Source organism: Pinus tabuliformis, chromosome 1_1 (genome assembly GCF_031772625.1).
Source record: "Pinus tabuliformis cultivar Carrire ecotype Pingquan chromosome 1_1, CPIR1, whole genome shotgun sequence".
Taxonomy (NCBI): Eukaryota; Viridiplantae; Streptophyta; class Pinopsida; order Pinales; family Pinaceae; genus Pinus; species Pinus tabuliformis.
Window position 1 is genome coordinate 452283395 of NC_142297.1, and position 12748 is coordinate 452296142.

At 34.3% G+C, this 12748-nt stretch overlaps 2 pseudogenes across 1 annotated transcript; both read right to left on the reverse strand.

Moving 5' to 3' along the window:
• Positions 1 to 2458, reverse strand: part of LOC149213687 (transcription termination factor MTERF4, chloroplastic-like) — a 35208-nt pseudogene extending 32750 nt beyond the window's left edge.
• Positions 2459 to 6104: 3646 nt separating this feature from the next.
• On the reverse strand, positions 6105 to 11318 carry LOC149213688 (aspartyl protease APCB1-like; annotated as a pseudogene). The gene is made up of 7 exons (XR_016250045.1): positions 10952 to 11318; positions 10333 to 10566; positions 7130 to 7283; positions 6969 to 7057; positions 6651 to 6756; positions 6382 to 6454; positions 6105 to 6199 (listed from the first exon to the last, which is right to left on the reverse strand). The product of XR_016250045.1 is annotated as an aspartyl protease APCB1-like (transcript).
• Positions 11319 to 12748: the final 1430 nt, after the last annotated feature.

The following is a 12748-nucleotide window of genomic DNA, read 5'->3' on the forward strand; positions in this document are numbered from 1 at the left end:
AATCAGATGAATAGCATGATCATGATCACTAATAGATGGGAGACCTTTGGGAGTCTCAAATACATTGGAATGATTGTCCAAGACTTTTTGGATATCTAAAGAAATAGATGATTTCGATGTGGAAACATCTAGCGAACATAATTGTGCAATTACACCTCTTCGTTCCTTTTTTAGAAGCTTTATCATACCGTTAGAGTTGATTATCTTTCCCGGCTTCCTTGCAATACCCCTTAATTCAACTTCCTTTCCTCCCGCAGAAAATTTCATGAAAAGTTTTTGAAAATTAAAAGCTATTATACCCAAGGATTGTAGCCATTGGACTCCTAATACAACATCAGCAACTCCCACTGGAATGGAAAGCATTGGGCTAGTCAATACATATTCTCCCATGGATAGCTTGATATTATGGCACTTTCCAGAGAAATTTATCGTTCCTCCATTTCCAATCATCACTTGACACTCTGATGCTGGATATAGGAAGCAATTCAATTCTTTTTCTGTCTTACAATGAATAAAATTATGGGTACTTCCTGAATCAATCAACATTATTACCTTTTTCTTCTTTATTTGTCCTTCTATCTTGATGGTTTGAGGAGTGGTAATTCTAGCCAATGCATTACAAGATATGGTTGGATTCATTTCTTCTTTATCTAGGCTTTGTTCCTAGAGTATATCATCTTCTTTTGACCTTTTGTTCTCCTTTTCTTCTTCCTCTTCACAATCTATGTAGAATAATTTCTTCTCAGCACACTTATGACCTTTAGTGTATTTGCTATCACAACTATAACAAATCCATTTTTCTCTTTTTTCTTCCAATTATTGTGGTGTCAACCTTATAGGTTGTGGAAGACTAGGGGAAACAACACTTCCATCTTTATAGTTGTCAGTGGTATGCTTCCTGGTTGCCATAATTTTGCTTTCCATTTTTCTTGCAAACTTGAATGCCTTCTCTAATGAATCAGGTTCCCAAAGGTGAACATCATGTCGAATATTATCCTTTAAAGTCCCTATGAACACATCAATCCTATGCTCCTCTAGAATATTTTTTACCCTTATGTTCAATTTTTGGAACTCCTCAATGTGCTCTATTATTGAACCCTTTTGTTTGAGACTTATCAATTAGCTAAAAAAAGTGTTTCTTTTTGTATCCTCATAATGTGTTGTCAATTCTTCTGTAAAAATTGCCCAAGTGATAATTTGTTTACGAGAGCAAAGCCATTAATACAATAAAAACTGATTTGGTTCCAAATATAAAGTTGCAATACGTACCCTTTGTGTGTTTTGCACATTATTGAGATCGAAAAATTGTTCCATCTATAATATCCGTGTTGCAGGATCCTTGCCATAAAACTTCCTCATATTGATTTTTGGAATATGGTGGGTATTCGATCCAATATTAGAGTCTATGAAATCATGATTAACATTTCTTTTGTTCGCATCATGAGTTTCCTTTACTACCTTTTCACCATTGGTAAATATTTCTTGTAGAAAATTTGTCAAATCTATCTTCAAATCTGCCATGCATGTCTTCAAATCTATCTTCAAATCATTCATCTTAGCTTCCACGCCATTCATATTAGCTTCCACACCCTTTATCTTAGATTCCACGGAGTATGCTCCATCAATTATATGATTTAGTCTTACAAAATACACAAAATCAACAAGAGCTTGAACAATCGTTCAATAAGAGCTTGAACAATTGTTCAACAAGAAAGAATTATAAATTAGCAAAGAAAAAGACTGGTAGAAATATGAAGACAAAGAAAGTTGTGTTAAACATAGAAGCCTTACAAAGATATTAGATGATTGATAATAAGAAGTAGAAAAATACTTCTCAAGTTAACTTAAAAGGATTAATAAAAAAAGACCCATTGTTTTCTAAGGCCTTGACAAAAAAATAAAGTACTATGGCCAATTGGGAAGAACGAGAAAATGAAGCACGTCAGAATGACGGAGGAACAAATAGAGAAAATGACAAAAAAAACGACCAAGGAAGAAAAAAGTCTAGCAACTTCATCCTTTCACTGTTCTCCCCACTTAGATTCTACCTGTTTTTAGTGGTGTAATGGACCCAAAGAAACATCTGGATTAGTTTCATAGTATATGCAACATTCACCTATTTGAACACATTGATGTCATGATCAGAGTCTTTCTACATACATTTATGGACCAACATATGATTGGTATCTTTCACTTCCCACCTATATAATCTCTTCTTTTGATGATATGGAGGAAGTATTCATGTCAATATTTGCTTGACCAATTGCTTATCATACACTTCTTACAAAGTTTACTTAAATCCATCTTGAGAAAAATGAAAGGCTCATAATTTCAATCTCCACTTCTTTTAGACCCTGCAAGAAATCCCTATGGAGCAATGAGTGGATGACTCAATGATATTTGGATGTTACCTTAATGCTATACCATCAAATGCAAAATATGCTCTAAATCTTCCCATATTGTACAATAGAAAAATGCAACAAGGAAAACCACTATAATGGAGAAAGACATGATCGAAAGCAATGTTAAGCTAGAAAGCATCCTTGGGCTTCTCCAGAAACAAACATCCAAATTGGCATTGCCTTCACATCAATTAGTACATATACATATGCAAGATCAATACATATACAAGATCAAGTAGTAGGAAGAGGAATTTTACAAAATAGGATTTCCAAGTAGTATTTTTCAAGATCAAGGAGTTGGAATGGGAATCTTTCAAGGATAATCTCTGAATATAAGGAATGTTTTAGATGAAGTTTTGAGAACGCAACAAGAGGTAGAAATTGTGCAACTCGATTGGACTCTAAGACAAATGAAAATGATATTACTCGTCTCAAGAGAAATGATAAGCTTATCTCATGACAAATAGGAAAAACGGTGATGTTGAATTCTAGAGAACAAATTGATTAAAATTAGAAGCCCAAAGGACATGTACCAAGAGCATTTTGTGCGCCAAATCCAAATGTAGTCATTTTTGGAAGAAAATGGCACGTTTGAAGAACTTCATGAGTACTCAGATCCTTCAACCAATGAAACAATTCAAGAATCAAATGTCCTAGAGTGCATGCAATGTGAAGAGAGCATACAAACTTTTACCCCGTAAAACTATGATGAACATGAAAATTATGAAAAAGATCAAGAGAATTTCATTCAAACAAGAGCTCAACTAAGTATGTTCAAGCCTAGAAATCAAGTAGGTAAAGGAAAAGCATTCAATAATACTCCTCATTCAACCCTTCATCAAGCTAATGAATAGCATACAAGGAACAAGCTAATGCAATGATGAAAATGACTTATAACATAATGAATGAATTCATCGAGCTACAAATCACTCATTCTTTTGTTAAAGTGATAAAATTACCCCAACAAAAGGAGAACTTGTTGAAAGCCTAGGAGAATACAAATCCATCAAGCTCAAGAATAGAAACAACTTTTATAAGTAGTTAACAAAGACCCAAGTACCTCCACCTAGAGTAAGAAGAAAGATACTCCTTTTTATCTCTCTCAAAAATCATGATTTTTATCTTACATAATTGCATGGTCCATAGTTGTCTACAAATAATATAATGCCACTTTCAATTATGAATTTTTTAGGACTGGAACACCAAATATTATGAAGCCCCAAAAAAGTATACACGCTATTGGTTCAAAATAGATTCCTTCCTATGATAAAATTAAAGATTCTTGTGCATGGATAAGCTCTGATCCACATATAAATACAATCTTCTCTCTGATTGTAGTTGACTTTCCAATGGCTTATGGAGTTGTTGTTGGTTGTGATTAATGAAATAGCTGATCGTACCTACGGTTGTATAACTTTGTTTTACTTTTGTATGATCTATGAAATGGATTTTGAAGGGCTGTAAAGCTTTCAAATGAAATATTTTCTCCTGATCTATCATATACAAATTTTTGACAGAAATAGCGACTAAGATGGCCATAAAGAGATCCCTTACTTCCATATTAAAGGTTATTTTGGCACAAGTACCATGCAAAATTAGATACAGAGGTTCATTAAATAAAAAAAATAGTTATATTCACTTGGAGCTGGTGCCGAAGAGGATTTGTTGTCTCGTGCATAAGGTTTCACATTCAAGCTTTGGCCTGATGATGTGGATTGCATGATGTGCTTTTTATTGTTCACTGATGAAATATTTGATGCATTTTAAAATGAATTCTGAGAAATAGTTTGACAAACCATCTGATAGTTCTAACAGATCACTTGGTGAAATCATTGCTTAAAGCATATTCAGAATAATATTTGTTTTGTTGTGCAGGTAATGAAGTATGGTACAAATGAAACACTACTAGACCAAGCCTTAAATGGCCATTCATCACAGGTGTTATTTTAGCCAATTTGGAACCCACGAGTGCTTTATCTTGATTGTGGTCTTTTATCAAAAGGTGGCAAATCACTTCTAGACAATACTTTCATTTCAAACTAGCGATCAAATGCAAAAACAAATTTGTTTCTCCGTGGCTCTCTCCTCTTTTTTATGAAACTCTGCTTAAATGTAGTCAACTATTTATCATGCTGGAATCGCGGCTCTCTCCTCTTTTTTATGAAACTCTGCTTAAATGTAGTCAACTATTTATCATGTTGGAATCATACAACTGTTTCCTTGATATATACCAAACGCTAGAAGAGAATATGAAGAGGAAGAGCAAGCTGCTTTCCCAAGTTCTTGATCACATGATATTGCTTCTTCTAATGTATTTCTGTGAGACACTGAGGGATCTTCTAACACCACAAATTGTTCAGCAAGAGATTTACAGGACTGCAACACCCACCTCTGTGTGGAAGATCTGTCAAAAAGAACCAACTTCAAGAGTTAGATTCGTAGATCTATTACTTGATTAAGAGATAAAATGAAGATTAAGTGGTTACTCTAGAGTCTAAATGACAAAATAAATCTTTAATTAATGTCTAGTTTCTATCCTTGCCATCAGGAATCATGCAGGGGAACCATATTTCCCGTAGTGGAGTGTCTAAATCTTGAAACATTTCGCGGTATCTTTCTTAAACTTTTTTAGTTTTTCTTGGATAAGTTTTCTAAACATTTTCAGGTCAAGTTTAGGATGCATTTTTAAAAGAAAGGCCCAATCCTCAAATCAAACTTATACTTATTTCAATTAGATATTTGTTTTCTGAAACTTGGTAGTGAAGAGTGCTGCCATTGAAGCAAATTTTAAGAGTTGTCTGTTCTTTTTAGCTTTTAGGTTTCTTGGGTAACCTTCCAGGTTTTTAATGCTATATATTTCTTGTGGAGGAGATTATTTGCTCTTCATAGGCTGCTAAATGTGATTCGAGTCTTCTTTTTGTGTGATTCAATTCTGTTTTTTGTTTCTATATCCTTTTACTGGAGAAGACTATTTACTATTAATGGTTTGTTAAATGCAATTTTCCTTTCTTAAGTGTACTTTTCAGTGCTTTAACAAGTAATTAATTGTACAAAGATAGTTTCTTTAACCCCTTTTCACATACATTACCAAAAATATTTTGATTTCAACTCAAAATTTTTAGGTTTTACATTTTTGATTACTTGTTTTGTGGTTGATGAGGTTTACAATCTGTCAATCTGACAAGGAAAGAAAAGATTCAAGTTAGGAAATATAATCGATATCTCTAATATCTAAATGATTCGCGGTGTCATGACTGTTCGTGTGAACCAAATATTATATTAAACATCATCAAATATGAGTACAATATATCATCTAAGCAACCTAACCAATCTCTTCCATTTTAGTTTATTTAGGAAGTAAAGAGAAGAAATGGAATAAGTTTCATTGTATTCAACTCCAAAACATGGGCATTACTGGAAGTGTTTTGATCAGAGGGAATAGCAGGGCACCAAAAAAAGAAGTGGTGATGTAGTACTAAGGATAAATTATGAAAGATTCCCTAAATGCAAGTTCATAAAAAATGTAGATGCAACTACTCACCTTATTTGAAAAATAAAAAAATGCAATCAATGGTGTACTTGGGAAGAGTCAGTTACTAGCTCTCATCTTTCCATATCTCTTACATGTACAAATTCATAAGAAAAATAATAAAAATTGCACTAAATCCTATAGAATACGAATCAAAGGTAAAAGAAGAAGGTTCAGAACTTGGGAGGATTTTGGCAGAATGAGCGAGCCCATCCAATCTGGTTTTTCTCATTGTCATAAACAACAAGGTGCTCTTGCAAAGAGATATATGCAAAATGCAACACAATTTTGTTACTTTATCTTAATACAATCACCAACATGTAGATTAAGAACATGCCTTAACTGCTCTAGATACAAGCCCACCCAAGGTCATTGATGACATGCTTGTAGAAAAATCAGACTGACAAACACACAAACAAAAAGCAGCAAAACAATATGTTGTTTCATTACCTTTAAGAATATTCGTGTCCACATTACCGATTGCAGTACCATTCAAGATTCCCGAGCAGACGTAACATTTTTCCTGTGCGTTGAAACTCATTCAGCAGTAACCTTTTTTATCATAGCAATCATTGAGCTTAATGAATAAATAACTTCTTCAATAATATCTTCTTTGGCAGACTCATAATGTTGATCCTTGAATGCTATCTCATGTTACAATCTCATCTAGTGGTAAAATACAGTTCTTATAGAGTATGTCAAAGCTTATGCATGCTTACACTGATGACCAAATAACCTTCTAGGAAAATTTCCATCTGTTTTGCTCTGGCACTTCTAAATTTGAGTGTTAACAACTGAAATTATGGTGTCGCCTTTGCAACAGAGCTGATACATTTCACAAAACTCAGGAAGCATTCAGGATACTAATATATTTCCAATGGCCATAGTTTTTATAATTCGTACTCTAAATAATGCTAAGATGAAAAGGTTGACTTTCTGGCCATAGTTTTTATAATGTGTACTCTAAATAGGCCGGAGATTGAATTGTTGAAATTGAACTCACACTTGATTTTCAAAACTTAATCAAAACCATTTACGTGAACCTATTTTTCCCTCGCCAACAGAGTGGTAGGAATGAGTCTGATGAATCTTGTTCCAACTGATTCCTAGCTAGGTTTTCTTTAACCTGGCAGCATTGCATTATTAGAAACAAACAAATTCCTTATAGTACAAGGGAAGGGTAATTTGTGATACTTACAGCTGAAAGAAAAGCACTATAAGCTTGATTTGTGAAGTATGTGTAGGAGCTTACACTATCAAGTATTATTCTTCCTAGTCTTTTTCCATCTCCATATTTGTCAAGGGGTTTGTTCCCAAACATCATCTGTGCAGCCTCCACATCATAGTGTTTTTTGTAAAACAAGAGAACAACATGATAATAGAAGTTCACAGATTATTTTAAATAACAAATTAAATCAATAAAGTTTATTTTAAAGGGATTCCAGATTTATTCTTAAAGCAGAAGACATTGGAGTTGTTTCTAACTAGAGGCCTATGATGCAACTTAGTGTCCCTAATACCTATGAATTATGGGCCAAGTCTAAAATGCAAGATGCTACTGTAAGTAAATATCAAACTGGCTTTAGGATGGGAAGATACTTGTCAGAGAATATAGTTAACTTGTAGGAAATTCTGGACTGAGCTTCAAGAACAGATCAAAATATATTGTTAGTGATGTACTTCTCCAAGGCTTAGACAGAATGGAGTTGCATGTTTTCATGTTGATGTTTCTGAAGGAAGGAATACTGTTGCAATGACGTCTCTTTACTTCATCTTTTTCTTAATAAATATGCCATAGGGTATATGATAATAATAATCTCAGGTCTTAAACAAATACATCTCCTACAAAGTGGTTCTTAGCTGATTAACAATTATCTTGCAATGGACATAGTTTTACACCTACAAACAGATCATATAATGTGGAATGGACTAGAAAGCCTGTTGACAACATTTGTTTAGTAATTTGAGCTTAAATTGGACGTTAAGGAAGAAGTTATAGCCACCCATTCTATGAATCTATTTAAATGGAGTAATGGATTCTTCAGCAAGGATGGAGATAGTTACAGAAAGAAGAAAGAAGTAGCCTCTATTGAAAACCATTTTTCCTACAAGTTTCCTCTTGCTAAAAATGGGAGTGAGCTACAAATAAAATAAACATAACAAGTAAATATGAATGGATAACAGTTATATATTCAGAGTTGGGGAATCTATCATCTTTTGAAAGGGTCTTTGCACAATGTCTATTGATTATTCCCCTCCAAAAAGTAAGCATCTTGGTCACATGATTGCATTATAGTTTATAACAAATGATAAATGGTCAGATAGAAACTAAGCAAGTAAAATGCATGCATTAATTCTAAAGTGTACAGCATGGAGCTAAAACAATTAGTTATTCAACACTATACATTTGGTACCAAATTCCAAGTATAAGGCAGTAGGCTAAACATATTAAAAAAATGAGCCATGGAAATGGCTGATAATATGAAAGGAGAAAAAAACAACTTGCTTGAAAGCAGAAAGAGTTTTTCATATATTTAACATTATGTATATTATAGAAGTAAAAGATGAATCTTTTATCATATTGTTCAAGTTCCTTTGGAGACGATGGTGAAAATGTTCTCAGATTGTTATTCACATTTGTAATAACCTAAGATGGTCCTCGTCTTATCTGGTAATCTAACTCAAAATAGTTGGTATCCCTCTCTAAGATAGCTAAGTCAAATGACATTTAAAAGGCCGCAAAGAAGAAGAAACCTTGATGAAGATCAAGCCTGCTAAGTTGCATGTGAAAAAACAACTGTTTAAGATCTTAAGCTGGAACTAATGTACAGACACTTGAGTGACAACTAGAAACATGGAATCTAGCTCAATATCCTTCTCTAGGATAGCATGAGGCAAAGGAATGTTTCAAGACATCTGGAAGTTGGAACCTTAGATTTTATACCAGAAAGGTCACAAATAAAAGGAAGAACCTTGATGAATATTAAACCTGCTAAGTTGTATATGAGAAAAACATCTGATTAAGATCTTAAAGTAGAACTATTGCACTTGGGTGACAACTAAACATGGAATCTAGCCTTTGACAATTTTAAATTAGTCGTTATCAAAAAAAGATGAAAGAATGTAGTAAATGATATTTATAGACAATATCCACACTAAAGAATAGTTAGACAGAAAATGAGATGCTAATATATATGTCACATAAAATTTGTAACAAAAATGAAGGTGGCATTGTTTATTTTGGGAAATGCTAATCTATTTACAAGCGTTTCAGGTATTTTTGTTCTAGGGCATGAAAGTAACCTTTAAGGAAAATCAAAGAGAAATATGTAAAGATGGGATTATACAATGTGATACAAACCAAGTCATCTGTAGACAAATTGTAGAAGAGGAAGATCTATGGTTTATATGTTAAGCTAAATGTGCAACTCTGAGTAGAAGCTATGGGTTCATACTATCAAGTCAATGTACTATTATGGGTATTATTCTTCTCTTGAAATCGATGTAACTATTCTATCTCTATTCAATAATCCTCGTTGTTGTTCAGCTATGGAAATCTCTTTTGAAAAAGGGTTCAATAAGACACTAGTGTTGTTCATGGGGCAACTCGGACTGTCAGAACTTAGACCTATGACAGCATGGAGAGGAAGAAATACTCAGAGAAAATGTAGGGTTAGATAGCCTAAAAAATCTCTTCCTATACATAATCCAGATTGCTGTGGAGACTTGAGGAATGGATGGAATAACATCAAGAGAAAACTATCAAGGTTCAAAACTAGTTTAGATAGACGAAGAAGGACATTAGTTTTGGTGTTGTATCTCAGGGTACAGAAACCAAAATTACACGAATTAATAGCAGATGTGTATGAGCAAGTTGAAAACTCTAGGAGACCGTTTTTCCGTAAAACAGAACACAAAATGAAGATGAAGAACAACATTGTGAATATTCTGAATCCTAAAATGACCATGGGGTGGATCTGGAGGAATTTCGTCCCATCCATATAATCAAGACTGTAGATGAATAACCTTATCCAAACTCTCCATGGTTCTTGTACTGAAGCATGTTAAAGGACAGAAAACGGGAGCTCATACAATTTACACAAATTTTGGGTCAATTAAATAATTAGCACAAATGAATTCAAAACAAGAGGGCTCTGCTGATTCATAGAATTCAAGATTAGCAGTTCAGTGAGGCTAAGAAGTGAATTTATACTATGTTCCTTGAGGTTGAAATTAAACGTGAATTCTTCTATGTGATGAACTAGGATTTGGTGCCTATTATATTGATGAAATTTTTGTGTTGAGGGTTACTTTTATGAAATATGTCGAGAAAGATTCTACTTGATTATTCTTAACTTTAAAATGAAAAGACAGGAGAGAGTGGATTTAATTTGATCTTACGTGGATGGCTTGCCAAGCATGGGAACCCAAGTCATGGCTGAGGTGGATACAAGATCATCACCAAAGAACATGTATCCCCCTTCTTGTCCTCCTCCAGAAATACAGTGACCTATCACATTCTTGATGAGGCCTTGCTTTGCCCATTGAGATGGAAGACTTGCCATACCACTTCCAAGACCCAAAACACCATCCATGTGTGTCACTGCCAAAGATCCCTGCTGGTTATATCCACACCTGTCACAAAAAACATCTATGAACATGGGTGATCACCTCGATTTATTTTTATGCCCATCACAACCACTAAGGTCTTCACCTAAAACACTTTTTCCATTTTCTTTTTCTACATCCTCCACACCAGGACGGTCTATCAAGCCTTATTAAAATATGTAGTGACATTTTCTGGATAATCAAGATTATCAGATTCCATAATTCAGTAATTTTTCTACATCCTCCACACCAGGACGGTCTATCAGGCCTTATTAAAATATGTAGTGACATTTTCTGGATAATCAAGATTATCAGATTCCATAATTCAGTAATTTTCATAGTTTTAGAAGTTGTTTGAAAGAAATGAATTCCACCTGACACAAACAAACTAACTAAAAGAAGCAACACATACCCAAAAACAGAATTTGCTGGCACCCAACCTCCATTGGTGAGATTGGTGAGAAAGGCCCAAACAGTGTCTCTAACAAGGAATCCCAGAGAATAGCTATGATCGACATAATCAATATCATAATCGCACTGTTGAGACATTCGTTTGTGGTTGTGATTATGACCACTTCCTACCTGCACAGCGGCACACAGAGGATCGGTGCTTGGCACCAGGGAGCCTTTCTTTAGCTTGTACAACGGATGTGATCCCTGCACAGAAGACATAACCCTCTCATGTTGTCTCAAACTACCGAAACCAAGATAGAATGAATTCAAGAAATAATAAGTGTCCACTGATGACCCAAAAGCTGAGAGTGTAGTCAAATGCATCCATTACAGTAAATCAAGGAAGTGCATAAGACATATCCAAGAGAGAAATGCAGAAAGACAACTAACAGAACATACAACAAATGCAACCCATGATGCAGATGCTAACAAGTAGAAAACAATTTTCATATGCATCAATTGGGTCCTGCCAAGCACCATGAATATCTAGAAATCCAGCATGCTCAATGCCAGATTGGAATGCATGCTTAAACAAAAAGAAAGCAATGCATGGGCTACTGACCCAAAATGCAGAGGCTAATAACTTGGCTTATAAACCCATGATAACAACATAAATCCCACTGCCCAAAACGGTATTCACATGCAAATAAAGCCACTCCATTCATAGAAAGAACCTCGAAAGCGATGAACCCCAGGACCCTGAAATTACCCCAAAAAGCCCATAAGATCGGTTAAAAAACTATATAACCATCCAGAATTCACTGTCCAACACTGTTAAAACCCTTTAGTCTCATAGATCATTAAACCACATTAATGGCACCACTTAGTCATCAAAAACTGTGAGGATTTACTCTCATACCTTAACGCCTCCTGAAGAATGAAGAAAAGGGTTTCAAAAACATTTCTTATGAATCACATCAACATTTTTGAAATTCAACCCTACGTAATATTTAATTCCAGCATGTTAAAAAACATTTCTTATGAATCTCTAGGGATTTCTGTTCTGCAATCCTGAAGTGTCTCAACTGTCACAAAACCTTAAAGAAAATTTTGAAATCTAATGTCCACGAAACCTAAAACACAGACCATTTTATGCTCAACAGGTAGAAAGCTTGGAACATTTAATCTGCCCCTTCATCTTGAGCTTTGACAAAGGCTTCTTCCTCAACTTTGCGACCAGCAACACTTTCTGTCTCACCATAGACTGGTAAATGGGCTTCAGAATCATCTTTTCTTTTTCCAAGAACATTGTCTTTGCCAGTCTCTGCTGTCTCCTGCTCCTTTGTCTTTGCAATTCCTAACATTCATATTGAATTTATATTTTTCTTAAATTCTCAAGACAAGAAAGGCCTAAGCAGAAGGTTGGAAAAAATAAAAAAATCAAAAACCACTTTAGCCTTGAGTGATTTAAAAAGTATCGGAAGGAAAAATTTGAAAAATTAAAAAAATTCTTTAAACAAGATCAAAATAATCTGGTTTCTTTGCGAAATCCTTTCAGAATTCAAGTCTGGAATTTAACTATACATAAACTATGACCAGTATAGTAAACTATGACGAATACAAACACGATTTTCTACAATTCCTTGAAGCAAGCTCTTAAGCATTGCATTATCGTTTAAATGTATAAAATATTGCCCTGTTTTTTTCGAGTAGCGAGAAAACACACAGAATAAAACCCTAACCTTACTCGGCCTGTCTCCGATCACTTCATAAAATAGCTCAAATTGGAAGGCTGAAACAACAAACAGGCTGTTAA